The following is an 18,670-nucleotide window of genomic DNA, read 5'->3' on the forward strand; positions in this document are numbered from 1 at the left end:
TCTTTGACTTTTCTCTAAATTCTGAAGAAGTTCTAAGTTAACAATTCATGATTATCTTTGAAATGAATTAATCTGAACCCTGTTGACTTTTGTCTGATGTAACTGTGCTTTAATTCTTGTTTTAATTAACCTGTAGATGAAGAACACATACCAGCTCAAAGCTCATTTCCCAAATGAAACATTGTTTGAGCTGGTGTGTGTTAATTTCCCAAATAAAACATTGTTGTTTCACTCTTTGAGATGTCAAATTAAATTGGTTACAAGAAAAAATTCTGACTTTGATCATTCCTCTATGCCAGCCAGGAACATTTTTATTATAGAAAATCTGTATATGCAGTGAAGATGTTGCTTTCTCACTGATACAAGGGCGGAGCAGTCATAATCCTTTCTGATGAAACACAGATGGTCTCTGCAGAGCTCCCATTCACCTTTCTGCAACAGTGTTGCAATTATTCAGCTACCTTCTCCTGTCACCTTCTTTGAGAAAGATCATCCATTCCAAATACTCTTGCTCCCTTTTATTGACACATATTCAGAGCCACATATGTGACATCTTGGACAAATACACCCATCTTAGGAAGAAATTTTAACAGGAGTATGCAGTAGTTAGATCTCATAGAAAAACTTTTTTTGAGTTCCATTTATTTCTATCTTGAAAATAAAAACGATGTACTTCCAAAACAGTTGAGAATATAGAAAAGCATAGTGGCAGATAGTAAGTCACTTACAATCCCATCAGAAGGGGTAAATATTATTAATATTTTTACATATTTTCTTTCAGTCTTCATTCATACATATAATATCTCTATTTATTAAACTTCAGCATTCTTTTTTGAACAATTTATGGATAATTTGCCATATCCTTGTGTATATTTCTGAAACGTGATGTTTAATTGCTAATAATACTCTACTATACACTTAGCCTATCCTTACTGGTTTATGTTTTTCATTTTTAACTTTTAAAAGTAATATTCTGATTAACAATGTTGTGTATAAGTATTTCTCTATGTTTATGATTAAGTTCTTGAAATAAATTCCTGGAATTACAATTAAGTCAAGTAATTAAATGTTCTCAAGACAGCATAATATAAGAATCTGTATTTTCCAAATACTCACCAGTAAAAGCTATTTTAATAAGTTAAATTTGTTTGACATTCCATTCAATATTAAAGGATTGACTTTCAAATATTTGTTGTCCACTTATATTCCTCATGTGGACATCTTTTTGTTTTGTTTTGTTTTGTTTTTGAGACGGAGTCTCGCACTGTCACCCAGGCTGGAGTGCAGTGGCGGGATCTCGGCTCACTGCAAGCTCCGCCTCCCTGGTTCACGCCATTCTCCTGCCTCAGCCTCCCGAGTAGCTGGAACTACTGGCGCCCGCCACCATGACTGGCTAATTTTTAGTATTTTTAGTAGAGACGGGGTTTCACCGTGTTAGCCAGGATGGTCTCGATATCCTGACCTTGTGATCCGCCTGCCTCGGCCTCCCAAAGTGCAGCGTGAGCCACCGCACCCGTCCGTTTTTTCCCTTTTTTTAAAAACACACTTTACTTTTACTTCCAGGTGAGTATTTTTAATACTGTTATATTTTTGTAAAATATTATAAAAATACTGTAATAGTTTTGTAAAATATTTTGTAAAAATATCTGTAATATTTTTAAATGAAGCTATTTAACACATATGACATGCTAATGTTACTTAATGGATTCCTATGTATTTCATAGGAATCTCGGCCCAGTCCAGGCGCCGCGCGTGGCTGGAGCTCTGGCTGGCTGCCTTAGTGTCATGCGGAGGCGTAGAGAGGATTCAGGGACAGTAAGTTCTGTTCGCGCCGAGCAGGGGGCGGGCTCGCGGGATCAGCTGCTTCTGGCCGGGCGCGGGCGCGGACTCAGCGTTCTGGGTGGCCAGGCCGCTGGCCTGCGGCCTTTGTTCCGGGGGGCTGCCGGGCCTGAGGCCCTCCTGGGTTTCGGTTCAGCGTTAGTTAACAGTTAACCCGCCAGGGCAGGCTTCTGCCCAGGCACAGGAGAGCCAGTGAGCTTGTTCACCTTGAAACCTGGGCCACACCTGAGACTTGCCACCTCAGGGTGGTAAGCAGGCCGTTTCTAACAAGCTTTCGTGGCATTTGTGCGCTTTATAGAAGCCGCTCCAGGGCTTCCGCAGCCCCGGCCGTCCTGGAGATACTCGTTCCCTGGAGTCCGTAGTTGAGAATTTACAGCACCTGGACAGCCACGTGCAGTCTCAGAACTGCAGGCGTCTTTACCGAAATGTTAAACACAGCTTGAAGTTAGGCAGGATGACTGCCAGAGCTGGATGGACCTTAGAGGTGCCAGCTAATGCGCTGTGAGCGTTTTCTGAGGTTAGGCCTGCTCTGAACATTTGATATGTGTTAAAGCATTTATGTGCTTTGCCCACACCCCTATGTGGCGGGCCCTTCTTACAGTAAAAGAAACTGCAGCACAGCGAAATTAAGCAACTTGCCCCAAATCACGCAGAACTGGGATGCAAACCCAGGTCTAGCTCGCTCGTGATCACAGTTCAACATCAGACGATGATGCCAATTTCCAGAACAGCTACGTGACTTTATATAAAATTATTGGGCAAGCGTTCAATTGTAAAGATTCGTGAACATAGCTGTTGCACATTAGCTTTCCTATTTTTTTTTAATTCAGGACCATGTTTGGTGACATATAAATATCAATATTATATATATCACCAATATACATCTTTGCTTTGCTAAAAGGTTTTTGTGTCTTCAGGATAGTTTACTTGTAAGCCACATGTTTTTATAAATCCGTGGGTGCAACCTGAATAAAACTAATGCCTACCCCGTGGCGGTTTTGTGAAGAGTAATGAACTATTATATTCAAAGGGTCCAAGCAGTAGGCACTTACTGAAGGACAGCTAGTTTTATCTATTATTATTCTGCCATTCAGAGAGATACCAAAACTACTCTAAGGCATTTCTCTTCCCTGCACCTAAAAGCAAGGGTGTCATACTTGAGATAAGCATTCTGATAATGTGTAGGCAAAGTTTCCAGACTTAGTAAAAGCACCTTAATCATGGCTCAAGAGGAGTGACAAGTTACCACCTATTTGCAATGCAAGGAGAATATAAGATAGAGAAGAAAGCAGTGAATGAATTTCATTTGATTAGCAGTAGATTGGACACTCTACTGGTCTTGCCTCTCTACAACCTCTCTTCCACCTGACCTCTAAATGTTGAAGTGCTTCAGGAAATGTCTTAGACCTTCTTCCTTATCTACACTTCCTCTCCAACATGAATCTTGATGGCTCTGCACAAGATACTGAAAAGAGGGAATATTCTTCTGTCTGGGTGGGCAGAGAAGATGACATTAAAAAATCTGAAAGAATAACAGCTGTTGTCCATGATAGAGAAGTGGTCATTTTCTATCACAAGGGAGAATATCATGCTATGGATATTGGCTGTTACCACTCAGGAGGACCTTTACATTTGGGAGATATAGAGGATTTTGATGGATGACCGTGTATAGTTTGCCGCTGGCATAAATACAAAATTACTTTGGCAACAGGAGAAGGTGTATACCAGACTATAAACTCTAAAGATCCATCAGCAAAACCCAAGTAGTGCTCCAAAGGAATAAAGCAAAGGATTCACACAGTGACAGTAGACAATGGGAATATTTATGTGACTCTTTCTAATGAACGAATGACTCTGATTTTTATGCCACTGGATACTTCAAAGTAATTAAGAGTTCTTCCTGATAAAAAATACATAGCAATGAAAAATATTGTGTATGCTTGAAAACATTTTTAGAATAACTCTGCTTCAGTTTTAAAAGGGATGAAATTTTTCAACATAGGCACAACTATTTAAAAATCATATAAATTTGAGAGGTTTAAGAGCACACATACTTAGTATGATATAAGGATTATCATCAGGATCAATAGAATGCATTTTATCAAATCCTCTGGATTAATTAGAACCTGAAGATTATAGGTTTGGGATGTTCTGTTTAAGAAGGATGAAAATAAATTTGGAGTAAACAAAATAAATAATAGGTAAAAATTAAGGTTTAGTAAGATTTTTTTAATTTTAAAAATTTAATTTTTAAAATAGGAAAAAATCCCTGTTTGATGTAGCAGACTTAATTCTGGAAAAGTTTTAATATATACAAAGTAAACAGACTATATAATGAACTTCCATCACTCAGCTTTAACAGTTATCAGCATTCTTCCATTCTTGTTTTATTTATACCTCTATGGATTTCCTACCTCTCCTATTTGATTGTTATTTTTACATTTTTAGGTAAAGCTTAAATACATTGAAATGTTCACATCTGAACTGTACAACTTTCCCAAATGACATAGCAGATTTTGTATACTTAAAAAATGCCTCCAAAAATGAGATAATTTTACCTGCTGAACTTGAAAATAAGAAACTTAACCACTGTGCTAGACATCAAAACCAAATAAACCTTGGCTTAGTTTCTCTATGATCAAGGCAGATCGAGCAGTAAGGAAGCCACACACACCTGCTGCCCAGCCATGAGAGATGTAAAGTCTCCTGTTCAATGAGCCAATGTACTTTGAATGCCTATATGAAATTTTCAAATAAAGGTTTTTAAAAATTTTTTTTAATAAAAAAATAGGCCAGGCGCGGTGGTTTACGCCTGTAATCCCAGCACTTTGCAAGTCCGAGACGGGCAGATAACGAGGTCAGCAGGTGGAGACCATCCTGGCTAACATGGTGAGACCCCTTCTCTACTAAAAATACAAAAAAATTAGCCGGGCATGGTGGCGGGCACCTGTAGCTCCAGCTACTCGGGAGGCTGAGGCAGGAGAATGGCGTGAACCCCGGAGGCGGAGCTTGCAGTGAGCCGAGATCGCGCCACTGCACTCGAGCCTGGGCAACAGAGCGAGACTCCATCTCAAAAAAAATAAATAAATAAAAATAAAAATAAATAAATCTCCCACCTGTGTTAAGACAGTTAAATATTTCTTGATGTTAGCTTGAGGACCAAGTGAGCCATCCTGCCAGTTAAGCAAGTCTTATTTCAGAGGACCAAATGTTTAAAAGAGGAGAATTTGTACATTTGTTGAGCTTCCCCATCTGAAGCTTGGGTTCCGTACTATCCTATTACTATCCATCTTCATACTGAGTGAAACAAACTGAAAGAGAATTCATAATCTTTTTTCTTAACTGAACAGGAAAACTTATGAAAATGAACAATAAATCTGAATTTTAATTTTCATTCAACAGCTGAAAAACCGTGTCTGTTGACCACATTAGACTATTGCCTAGTTAAAATCCATAAAATTCTCTATAAACCAATGAAAGGAAAGTAGTCTGGCAATAATTTCCAACTTTTTAAATCCTAATTTTTAGGTCAGGTGCGATGCCTCACGCCTGTAATCCCAGCACTTTGGGAGGCCCAGGCAGGTGGATCACGAGGTCAGAAGATAGAGACCATCCTGGCTAACATGGTGAAAACCCTTCTCTACTAAAAATACAAAAAAAAAAAAATTAGCCGGGTGTGGTGGCGGGCACCTGTACTCTCAACAACTCTGGAGGCTGAGGCAGGAGAATGGCGTGAACCTGGGAGGCGGAGCTTGCAGTGAGCCGAGATCGTGCCACTGCAGTCCAGTCTGGGCGACAGAGCCAGACTCCGTCTCAAAAAAAAAAAAAAAAAAAAAATTCTAATTTTTAGTTACAAAGAAAAAGGATAGAACGAGGCTTTTCAAGGAATTCTTGCTCATCCCTTCAATAATTTGGCAGGCAACACAGTCCTAGAATTCAGCTTCCTTTTTGGTTTTATTACTATTAAATAGATACTTTCATATAAATGGAAACATTTTTCCTCAAAATATCAATTCAAAACATACTCCTTATATTAAAAGCTATGGCACCACATTTTTGGTAAATTCCCTATGTGTAACTTTTTCCTGTTGGTATGTGATTTTTTTCATTTAATATGACTATCTGCTGGTGTTGGGGGCAATAGGTTTGTGAATGTTCTGTGGATATGTTCATGCCTAGGTGTATATATATATATATATATATATTTTTTTTCCAGCTAATACCTCAAATGTGTGATTGTTTAATATATACCACACTATGTTTGCACAGAGCAGGGCTTCCATTAGCAGTGGATATTTTTATTTCTTTTTTTTTTTTTTTTTTTGAGACGGAGCCTCTCTCTGTTGCCCAGGCTGGAGTGCAGTGGCGCGATCTCCGCTCACTGCAAGCTCTGCCTCCCGGGTTCACGCCATTCTCCTACCTCACCCTCCTGAGTAGCTGGGACTACAGGCGCCCGCCACCACGCCCGGCTAATTTTTTGTATTTTTTGTAGAGACGGGGTTTCACCGTGTTAACCAGGATGGTCTCGATCTCCTGACCTCGTGATCCACCCGCCTCGGCCTCCCGAAGTGCTGGAATTACAGGCATGAGCCACCACGCCCAGTGGATATTTTTATTTCTAACTTTGAAAATCAGCCCACACAATTTCATTGGTGTGAATTTTCTGTTGCTCTTTTTCATATTTTAATGCAGAGATTCCTCTTACAAGGCCCATGCTTCAAACACAATTATATTTTTTTATATCCAGCCAGCTGGAAATATATAGGGGTAAAGAAGTATTTCTTGAAAAGTCCTTGTTTAGTAAGTTAGTAACAACTGGGATGACTAGTTGCCAAGATGTCTTGTAACTGCCTAGCAGATGACACCTGCCATGGCAAGTCTCATTCACTTCAGTACAAGACTCTGTACATTTCAATCTGATATTCTATTTTGCCATTTAAGTACACCATTAAAATCATAGAGATTTTCAGTGACATTGGAGTACTGTAAATATTAGTTTCAAAAAGAATTATTTTGAATAGGATGATTAAACCAATAAGAAGAAAGAAACACACACAAATGATATTTTGCAGTTTATCTGCATTAAGAAATGCTTCTTGCCAATTTCTGGTTTTGGTTTTTGGATTGCTGCATAAGACTTTCTTTCCATTTACTTTATGTGTTTTTAAAAGCTGCAGGTGACTTTTAAGGTTTGATGGAATTATAATGGGAGCCTTGTATAAGTTAAATGAAACTGGTAAAGGAGAGCTTACTTTGTCTATAATGAGTTCAGGATTATAACTTAGATTTAAAAATGAAATGTCTGACTTGTAAAATATTTAATGTTATATCAGACTTAAATAAAATTTTCTGCGAGAACTCAAAGTAAATGCATTAGATTTTTAATGAATGTTCTGAATGAAATATGAATTTTTGTCTTTCAGTCTCTGTAGTTTATCTCAATATATTAATAAAAAGGTCTGTTCTCACTGTAAAAAAAATTCATATTATAATGACATGAATATACAGACTTCCAAATTAGTTCTTTTTATATCTGTATTTTTTAAACCTCTTGAGTTGGGTTATTTTTATTTCCATTTCCTGGCTCTTCTGCCGCATGAAAATCATGCTTCCACTTTTCTTGCACCCTTTGATAAGCCTCAAAGTTACTATATGGGGTACCCGAAAGATAAGATATTGTCACTAGCCTCAAAGATTTTACTATTCTGGACACACAGACACCAATGGTTTCCCTGTTTCTGAAAGCTCCCAATTTATACAGATAGAACTTCATGCTTTATATTCTTTATCAGACTTCACATAGTTGAAAATTATTTCCTTCCAATCTGGAAAAGATGATTTTTGAGTTGTAACTGATCACAAATTGCTAGTCAGTCTGTGTGTTCATCCTACAGTTTCAACATCTTCTAAACTGTGTTTATGATACTAGTCTTAATTCATTTTTATATTAAAAAACAGTCATTTTCATCACACCTGCATTTCAAAATTTTTTATTAGAAGATGACAGTACAAGGCAGTTGAACACTAACTTTTGATATTTTGATAAAAACAAAAATGGGAATCTTTCCAAGTGACTTTTGAGCAAGGATCTGGTCATCTATGTATTTGATTCCAGTCGCTCAATATTTTAAGGTAAATTTAATTGAAGTATATTACACATACATAAATGTGCATAAATCATAAGTGTAAATCTCAATGAATTTTAAAAAGAAAACACAACAGAAAAACACCTTAGCATTCTCTCTAATGCCTGCCCCAGTCATAATCCACAATCCCCCTCCTAAACAGTAACAATTATTCCTTGCTTTAATTACCATAAATTATTTTTGTCTGTTTTGAAATATTTAGGTAAATGCAGTTAGATAAATGTACTCTCTTTGTTTAAGGCATCTTTTTATAAACATTGTATTTGTGGGATTTATTCATATTTTGTATGTGGAAACAGTTCATTTATTTTTACTGGTGAATAGTATTTTTCTCCTATGAAAACACCATAGTTGTATTTCTCTGTTCTACTTTTGGTGAGCATTTTGTTTGTTTCCAATTTTGATATTTTGATTAAGTCTGTGATGAACATTTTCTTTTCCTTTTTTTTTTTTTTTTTTTTTTTTTGTGACGGAGTCTCGCTCTGTTGCCCAGACTGAAGTGCAGCGGCAGGATCTCAGCTCGCTGCAAGCTCCGCCTTCTGGGTTCACGCCATTCTCCTGCCTCAGCCTCCCAAGCAGCTGGGACTACAGGCGCCCGCCACCACGCTCGGCTAATTTTTTTTGTATTTTTAGTAGAGATGGGGTTTCACCATGTTAGCCAGGATGGTCTCCTTCTCCTGACCTCATGATCCGCCCACCTCGGCCTTCCAAAGTGCCGAGATTACAGGTGTGAGCCACCGCGCCCAGCTGAACATTTTCATACAACTATTTTGGTGCACAGATGTGTGGGGTTTTGTTGCAGGGTCATAGGATATGCATTCATTTACCTTTACTAGATACTGTAAAATGGTTATTCACAGTGATTGTACAGCAAAAATTTCCCCTCCTTACAATGTAAATGAGAATTCCAGAGTTCTATATCCTTGTTCAGATCTGGTAATTTCTCCTATTTTTGATTAGCTCTAATAGTGAGTGCATGAAGTTGTATTAACTTGCTATACTATTGATCCTTAATGAAGCATGCCTCCTGGTATTTTGCCATGTGTATCCCTACCCACATTGACTCTGGTCTTGGCCACGTGATTAGATTTGGCCAGTGGGTGCTTAGCAAGTGTGATGCAAGAGAAGGATTTACAACCACTTATGAACACTGGGAACTAATCTTTGAATGCTCCTTGTTGGAAATCAGCTTCCACACTGAGAGGAGCCCAGTAATCCACGTGGAGAGGTCTTTGGGGGAGAACCAAAACTTCTGGTCATAGTCCAAGCTAAGCTTCCAGCCAACCATGAGCACTACTTGCTAGACACATGAGTGAGGTCATTTTGGAAATTCCAGCTGTCTTAGCAATAGTCAATGTCACCGGAAGCAGAAGAACCATGGCCCAGTCAAGTCACAGAGTCATGAATAATAAATAATTGTTGTTATATTAATTTGTTAACTTTGGGATGACTTGCTACCAAGTAAAAATAACTTAGACAAAAACATCTAACTGGTTTTAATGTTTATATATCTGGTGATTTTAAATGTTGATTATCTTATTGATATTTGGCCATGTTCTAGTTACTATTGATGCATAACAGGCCACCCTGGGGCATTAAGCAACAGTCAGTTTCTTATACCAGTTTTGTGGCCCAAGAAATTAGGGCTCAGCCATGAGAGTGTGTTTCTGCTACCCAGCACTGGGGGCTGAAGGCTGGAATCATCTAGAGACTCCTTACTCACTCATATGTCTGGCTCCTGGGCTGGGATCAGTGCAAGTCTGGGCTCACCTGGCACTTGATTGGAGCACCTACACTTGGGCTGGCCGTGTAGTTTGGCCTCTCACAGCATGAAGACTTGATTCTAGTATGGAGCATACCAACAGAGGGCCTCTTGAAAATGAGATGGCGCTCCATGGCCTCTTATGATCTGGCCTCAGAAATCTCATATCATCATTTCACCATACTCGATGGGTCAAAACAGTCACTGCCGCAATCTATTCAAGGCCATAGACCCTACTTCCTGATCGGAAGATTATGAACGAACAAACTGGGGACCATACGTTTAACCTCTCATTTTGCATCCTCTAAAGTATGGTGCTTGTTCAAGTCCTTGGGACAGAAAAAATTTGTTTCACTTAGGCTATTTTTATTTTTCTTGTTGCTGTGTAGCTGTTATATATATATGATATGCATGTGTTTGTGTATATTCTCTTTTCCCCATTTTGTGAATTGTTTTATCTCAACAGTACATATTAATAAACAAAAGTTATAATTATAATGTAATTCAATTTGTATTAGTCTTTTTCTTTTTTTTGGAGACAGAATCTCACTCTGTTCCCCAGGCTGGAGTGCAGTGGTGCCATCTTGGCTCACTGCAACCTCTGTTTCCTGTGCTCGAGTGATTCTCCCACCTCAGCCTCCCAAGTAGCTAGGATTATAGGCACCCACCACCACACCTGGCAATGTATTAGTCTTTTTATGTCTGGTTTAAGAACGATTGGTTTAACCCAAGGTCAAAAAATTATTCTCATATGTAATATTATAGAAACTATATTTCTTTACCTTTCACACTTAAGTCTCCATTGGAATTGACTTTAGTGTATGCATTAGGAAGAAGACAAATTTTTTTCCTTATGTGGTTATCTGATTGATCTAGTCTCATTTGCTAAAAAGGAAGGATCTTTTTTTCTAACTTGGGTAACTACGTATATCTGGATCTGTTTCTAGACACTCTATTCTATTCCATTAGTCTATTTTTCCTATCTATCCCAACACCAGAATGTCTTAATCACTGTAGCTTTGTAGCTTTATAATACATTTTGATATCTGGTAGCACAAATCAGCTTGCCACTACGCACACACACACACACACACACAAAACCCTACTGAGATTTTCACTGGGATTGCAGAAAATTTATACAAAAATTGGAAAAAATTTACAGATTATAAATAATGAGTCTTTCAATCCATGAATATGGTATATATCCCATTTATGTAATTTCTCTCAATTATGTTTTATGGCTTTCAGTGTAGAAGTTTTGCACATCTTGATTACATTTATCCTGAAGTCTGTAATGTTTGTGTTGCTATTGCAAATGATATTCTAAATTCTAACTTTTTTATAAATCTTTTTTCTGTTTTTTGCTAGTATATAGGAACATAATTATTTCACTTAATCAGCAAGCTTGCTAACTATAATTATTTTTGACAGCTTTTCCAAAGATATTTTTGGATTTCCTACATAGCCACTTACGTCTGCAAATAATGAAAGTTTATTTCTTCTTTTCTAATCTATTTAGATTCCTGCTTTTAATCATTTATACATATTTCTTGCCTTATTGCACTGACAAGACATAATGTTAAATATTGCAGTAGCAGCTGATAACTTGGTATAATTCCTGATCTCAAGGGAAAAGCTTTTATCATTTCATCTTTCAGTTTCATACTTGTGATTTTTTTTAGTAATGGTTATTAAAATAGAGAAAATTTATTTTTTAATTGTACATTTTTATGGGAGCTTCCTGATTGAGGTATACTCCACCCAAACTTAAATCTGAGCTCCACAGAAACTGAGGCAAAGACAGAATCATGACTAATTACATAGCCATCATTGTTTACTAGAAGGAATCATACCCAAATGAATGAAAGCTCCATGAGAAAAAGAACTTCACATGGAGTCTTCAATGTCATATAACAAGTGCCTAGAACAGGGCCAGGCAAATAGTAAACATTCAATTAACATTTGCTGGCTGGGTGCAGTGGCTCACACCTGTAATCCCAGCACTTTGGGAGGCCGAGGAGGGTGGATCACAAGGTCAGGAGATCGAGACCATCCTAGCTAACATGGTGAAACCCCGTCTCTACTAAAAATACAAAAAAATTAGCTGGGCATGGTGGCGGGCACCTGTAGTCCCAGCTAGTCGGGAGGCTGAGGCAGGAAAATGGCGTGAACCCGGGGGGCAAAGCTTGCAGTGAGCCAAGATTGCACCACTGCACTCCATCCTGGGTGACACAGCAAGAATCCATGTCAAAAACAAACAAAAACATTTGCTGAATGAATATCGATTATGTGGGTCCTAAGAGGACTTTGTTTTGCCTAAAGTTCTTTGTTAGAAGTTCTAATCAACTAATAATGACACCCTTGCAGAAGTTTTATTTTTAAACGAAGACATGTTTTATATTTGGCTGTTTCTTAAATGAGCCTCTCTGAAAGTCATGGGCAGTAGAGTAAATTGTACTTGTGGGAAATGCAATTGTACTTAATGCAAGGCCTAAGTGATGTAGTTTGGGTTTGCAGCTTATTGGTTCAGTACAGGTTTAGTGCCAACTTTCCAATAACTTTAAATAATAAATGCTGCTCAGAATAGAATAATCTATTATTCTAAAGCACAGTTCCATTTGCTTAAGAACATGTAAATATCGCACCTTCTTGTATAACTTCTACAAAAAGATTTTGAAGTTTTAATTATTTAAAGGTTATATATGAAGAGCTACTTTAGAGGAAGCTTTTTACAACATGGTGTTCTTTTATTTTCCAGGAAGAGAGAAGAAGCCAAAAAGTAATTAAAATAATGAAGGTGAAAGTGATTATTATCTCCATAGTATCTCCAAAAACGAAATAGAATGAAACACAATGAAAAACGAATTTAAACAATACAGAAAATAATTAAAACCTTGCTAAAATTGTTTAGGTTCTCTGGCTTCCAGTGAAAAATCAGACTAAAGGATGACTAAATCAGTGTTTTCACTGTAGGAAATGCTAACGTCTAAAGAGGCAGAAGAAGAAAAAAATATTTTACAGGTCAGGGATAAGTCATGAAAAGGATAGTAGGGAAAAAGGATAAAATAGTCAAAAACAGGTAAGGAAGGGATTAAATGACAGTAATACTGCTCTTTTAGAAACTCTATTTAATTGACTTTGCCACCAAGAAAGCTTTCATATTCTCCAAATATCACTAGGGAGTCCTCAAAATTATTTATATATGACTTAATGACTCATAATAGAAAATATATTCGATATAACATGGGACTCTGTATAAACTGGGGGCTTTTTCAGAGTAACAGCTTGTCAATAATTCATCTTGTCCATGGTCAAATCTCATCAAAGTTCACCTCATGGCTATATGGCTATACATTCGAAGTTCAAATCTCTCACCAAAATACAACATAAATTTCAGAGAAACAGACCTGCTCTTGTATATGTATATATACATATCAATTAAGTGGTGCATTTTCTTTTTTTTAATAATGAACATCGTTTATTTTCATAAAGGAAAAATATCTGTTTTTTTTATTATTATTATACTTTAAGTTTTAGGGTACATGTGCACAATGTGCAGGTTAGTTACATATGTATACATGTGCCATGCTGGTTTGTAATAGAAGTAACAGCTGCAAGAACTATCTGACAAGGTATTATAAAACTCTAACCTACCGCATCAACACTTAGTATCATAAAGCTGTTGTCCCGCAAGTCTCTCAGAGGTAACTATTAATAAAATCAGGTTAAGAATTCTACCATATCATCCTCCTATTGATGATTTGCATAGGAACTATGGCAAGCAGCTTAGGCACTGGAATATTTCAAATAAATTAATAATGCTGAAATAAGTCAAACACCATTTTGCTTACTACTGCAGAAAATATCATGCTATGACTGCTGATAATCTCTGAAAGTTATTCATTGTGTATAACTGAAACTGTATATACATTGAACAGCAACTGCCTAATTCCCCTTCCCTGCAGCCCTGGGCAGCTACCATTCTACTTTCCGTTTCTCTGAATTTGACTATGTTAGATATCCTATATGGGTGAAATTATGTAATATTTGTCATTATGCTGCTGGCTAATATCAATTAGCATCATATCCTCCAGGTTCATCTATGTTGTAGCATGTGACAGGATTTTCTTGTTTTTTTAAGGCTGAAAAATATTCCATGGTATGCATTTACCACATTTTCTTCATTCAACCATTAATGGACATTTAGTTTATTTGTATATCTTAGCTACTGTGAATAATGCTACAATGAACATGAAATCCTTTCTCAAAAAAAGTAAAAATAGAACTACCATGTGCATTTCCACTCTGCAATCTCACTCAGATTACATAACCCCAAAAAATTGGAAACAAGATCTTAGACCACTTTTTTTTAACAAATGGTGATTTGAGTCAAGAGAGGAGAAGTAACTTGAGAGATCACATAGCTAAGAAATGGTGGAGTTAGAAATCAGATCCAGATGTGTCTAACTCTAGTATGTATTCTTAAACAAAACATTAATAATTGTTTCAGAAATAAGTAATATATATCTTTTCATCATTTTTTTAAAAACTGTGAATGCATGATAGTAGATTACCTGATGACCATATGAGCCTGTCAGAAAATGAATTTGTAGTGTCTGTTTTAGCATAAGGAATAAAGGAATATAAATGTACAGAAACACTTATGTAAATCCCATTGTGCTGGCAGAATTGGCTATCTGGAAGAAAATGCTGACCACTTACTGCATATCATTAAAAAAAATTAAATTTTAAATGGTTTCAAGTTTAAAATATGAAGAGTGATAATTAAGAAAGTAAGGCTGATGCCATGTTTCAAGCCTGTACTCCCAACAATTTGGGAGGCCGAGGTGGGCAGATCACTTGAGATCAGGAGTTCAAGACTAGCCTGGCCAATATGGTGAAACCCCCATCTCTACTAAAAATACAAAAATTAGCCGGGCATGGTGTTGGGCACCTGTAGTCCGAACTACTCGGGAGGCTGAGGCAGGAGAATTGAATTGCTGGAGCCCAAGAGGCGGAGGTTGCAGTGAGCCAAGATCGCACCAGTGCACTCCAGCCTGGGCAACAGAGCAAGACTCTGTCTCAAAAATAAATAAATAAGAAAGTGAAAAACTAAAGAGTTCAGGAGAACATTTTAAAATAATGGAATGGAGGCTGCTGAAGCAGGATGTGATTACAAATGAATTTGAATTCATTTATATGACAATATGAATTGGGTACTTACCATGTATCAGACACTCTTCCAGGTACTAGGGTTATGGTATGAACAAAGCAGACAATAATACCTGTATGTGGAATTTATATTTTACTGGGGAAAAGACATGATAAATACAGTAATTAAGAAAAATAATATGAAATGGTGATCAGTGCTAAAGAGAACAAAAAGAAAATGGGACAGAGAATGCTGGAGCAGGACTGATGGATTTTCACTGAGATGGACACGAGAAGCAGTCCTGCAATGGCACGTTTAAACAGAGATCTGAACAAGGCGAGGGAGTGTACCATCGCGGTAAGTGGCGAATGAGCTCTCCCAGGAGAGAGGAACACATGAAGTCCTGGAGGTAACAGTATAAGTACCAAGCTGGAGCAAAGTTAGCAATGGGGAGGGGCCAGTATGCACAGAGCTGCTCCTATATTTTAATGGTTGCAGAGCTGCCGAGAAGTCCGTGTGCACATATTTTTCTTAATAATTAATAATCAGTGTTCTGAGGTCTTTGTAAAACACACAACTTTTAGCAGAATGACTGCCCAGCTGAAAAGTTGAGGGTTGACTACAGGGATCCACTCAGAGGAGGAAGCCAATCCCAGGGCAGTTCACCTCATACCCGGCCAGCCTGGTCTGTAAGGTCCCTCAGCCCCGCTGTGACTATGAACAACTCTAGAAGGTGAGCATTCGTAAGAAATGAGCAATGTCGGCCGGGCGCGGTGGCTCACGCCTGTAATCCCAGCACTTTGGGAGGCCAAGACGGGCGGATCACGAGGTCAGGAGATCGAGACCATCCTGGCTAACAAGGATCCCGTCTCAACTAAAAATACAAAAAAATTAGCCGGGCATGGTGTTGGGCACCTGTAGTCCCAGCTACTCGGGAGGCTGAGGCAGGAGAATGGCGTGAACCTGGGGGGCAGAGCTTGCAGAGCCGAGATTGCGCCACTGCACTCCAGCCTGGGCGACAGAGCAAGACTCCATCTCAAAAAAAGAAAAAAGAAAAAAGAAATGAGCAATGTCTTCTGCAAACTATACGTCCACTCTACCAGAGGGTGCCTCCCTTGGGAAACAGCCTTCCCAGGAAGTCCTTTATCCCAAATTCCTTTTTGTTCTTGGACAAAGAAGAGAAGGTTCAAGTTCCTACTTCACACCTCTCCCTGGCTTCAGATAATGGACCCCAGATTGGGAACGAGATTGAGAAAAGGGGAACAAGAGAAAAAGGAATCCAGAACCAGCCACTTCACAAGCAGTAACAACCAAATCTGAAAGGACTACAGTGTTGTTGCCAGTACTGCCCTCCGTGGGCCTCCATTGGCCCTTCCATTGGTAGGCCCCAGGGTACTTGGTTCATACTCAGGCTCTGAGTATGAATGGAAGGGCCAATCTCTTAAGCCTGACACTCTTCAGACCAGAGAAAGGAAATCACCTGCACCATTCTTTGACTGGAAAATAATCAAAGTTGAGGTATTTTATAAACTTTAAGTTTATTCTTAATATTATTACAAATACCTTAAGTGTATCAATATATGTTCTATCAAAACCAATCAACCTCATTTTAAAAAGCACATTTTCTTCACAAACATTTCTGTCATCTTTAAAAAGTCTCCTTTTTGAGACAGGCCTTTCTCTGTCACTCAGGCTGCAGTGCAGTAGCATGATCATGGTTCACTGTAACCTTGAACTCCTGGCCTCAAGCAATCCTCTCACCTCGGCCTCCCAAAGCACTGGGATTACAGGCGTGAGCCACTGCACTCAACCAAAATCTCTTTTTTTTTTTTTTTTTGAGACAGTCTCGCTCTGTCACCCAGGCTGGAGTGCAGTGGTGCGATCCCTGCTCACGGCAAGCTCCGCCTCCCAGGTTCATGCCATTCTCCTGCCTCGGCCTCCTGAGTAGCTGGGACTACAGGCGCCTGCCACCTTGCCCAACTATTTTTTTTTTTTTTTTTTTTTTTTGTATTTTTCGTAGAGACGGGGTTTCACCATGTTAGCCAGGATGGTCTCGATCTCCTGACCTCGTGATCCGCCTGCCTCGGCCTCCCAAAGCGTTGGGATTACAGGCGTGAGCCACCACTCCCAGCCAAAAAATCTCTTTTAAATGTGCTCCTCTGAGCAGCTTCTCTTAGCCCTCTGAGAAAGCCAATACACTGTTACAGAAATCAAAACTCTCTCTCTTTTGTTCATGACCTAGGACACCAAGAATCAATCCTGCTTATACATACAGTCGATCAGTTATAGAACTTTGTTTTAGCCTTTTTCCCCCTACACACCACACAGGCTTCTGACTCAGTTTTGCTCTGTGTGGAAGAATTTCAGTCCAAATCTGTTAGGGTATGGTAGCAAGGCCATGTTTTCCAATTCTTCGGAAGTTGGTGGTAACTAAAATAGAAAAGACATTCTTAGCACAAGGAAACTTAGAGATTTGATTAGCTATATGAAATTTAGTCAATCAAATATTCCATGGTATGCATTTACCACATTTTCTTCATTCATCCATCAATGGACATTTAGTTTATGTGTATATCTTGGCTACTGTGAATAATGCTACAATCAACATGAAACCCTTTCTTAAAAAAATTAAAAATAGAACGACCATGTGTAATTCTACTCTGCAATCACACTCAGATTACATAACCCAAGAAAACTAGAATCAAGATCTTACACCACTTTTTTTTAACAAATGGTGATTTCAAGAGAGGAAAAGTTCATATTCAAACGACTCAAAGAGGTAAATTTGTAGGTAAAAAAAAAACTGAGGGCCTCAATATTATAGTTCTCTTCCTTGTGCTGGTACTGTGTCCAGCAGTGTGGCATGCCATATGACGAAGGTGATTGAAAAACAAATTCCAATGCTACAGTGTCCAGGACCAAGCTCATTCTTTATAGTCTGTGATCCACATCACCACCACAAAGTTCACCCCTGCACTTTGAAGGTCCCAACTTATGTAAATTCCACACATCACAGGAAAATAAAAACAAGTTATTCTAAATACTTAGAATGGAGGAAAGAATACAGAGTACAAAAGAAAATATGTTGGCCGGGCACGGTGGCTCATGCCTGTAATCCCAGCACTTTGGGAGGCTGAGGCGGGCAGATCACGAGGTCAGGAGATCGAGACCATCCTGATTAACATGGTGAAACCCCTTCTCTACTAAAAATACAAAATATTAGCCAGGCATGGTGGCGGGCACCTGTAGCCCCAGCTACTCGGGAGGCTGAGGCAGGATTATGGCGTGAACCCGGGAGGCAGAGCCTGCAGTGAGCGGAGATCGCACCATTGCACTCCAGCCTGGGCAACAGAGCGAGACTCCATCTCAAAAAAAAGAAAATATGTTATGCACATTTCTTTCCAGTTATAGCCAGTGACAGCTCTTCTACTTGATCAGCTATCGATTGCCACAACAAAGCTGCATAACAGACAACCACTCAAGCTCAGTTCTGTCTTGGCAGCCACAGAGGAGCTAGAGAGAAAGTGGAAATATGCAAGGGCCTTGTTGAGGCTCTGTTTTTGTCATATCTGTTAGTATCCCTTTACCAAAGCAACACACATGGGCAAGGCCAGTGTAAGAATGGGAAGGCACTGCAAAGTCACGTGACTGAGGGCAACAGGCAGAAAGGAATGATCAGACGCTTAATGTGTTACTGTATTTCAGTTATTGAATACTCATTTGATTATTTTTTTTAGATTCAATCTCTTAATGATGTTTTCCACCTTGGCA

The 18,670-nt window shown here is 38.6% G+C and overlaps 1 pseudogene; it reads left to right on the top strand.

Annotated features, from left to right (window-relative positions):
- Positions 1–3,136: 3,136 nt before the first annotated feature.
- LOC101132374 (Rieske domain-containing protein-like) lies at positions 3,137–3,835 on the top strand (annotated as a pseudogene).
- Positions 3,836–18,670: the final 14,835 nt, after the last annotated feature.

This window comes from Gorilla gorilla, chromosome 14 (genome assembly GCF_029281585.2).
Source record: "Gorilla gorilla gorilla isolate KB3781 chromosome 14, NHGRI_mGorGor1-v2.1_pri, whole genome shotgun sequence".
In the NCBI taxonomy this organism is placed as follows: domain Eukaryota; kingdom Metazoa; phylum Chordata; class Mammalia; order Primates; family Hominidae; genus Gorilla; species Gorilla gorilla.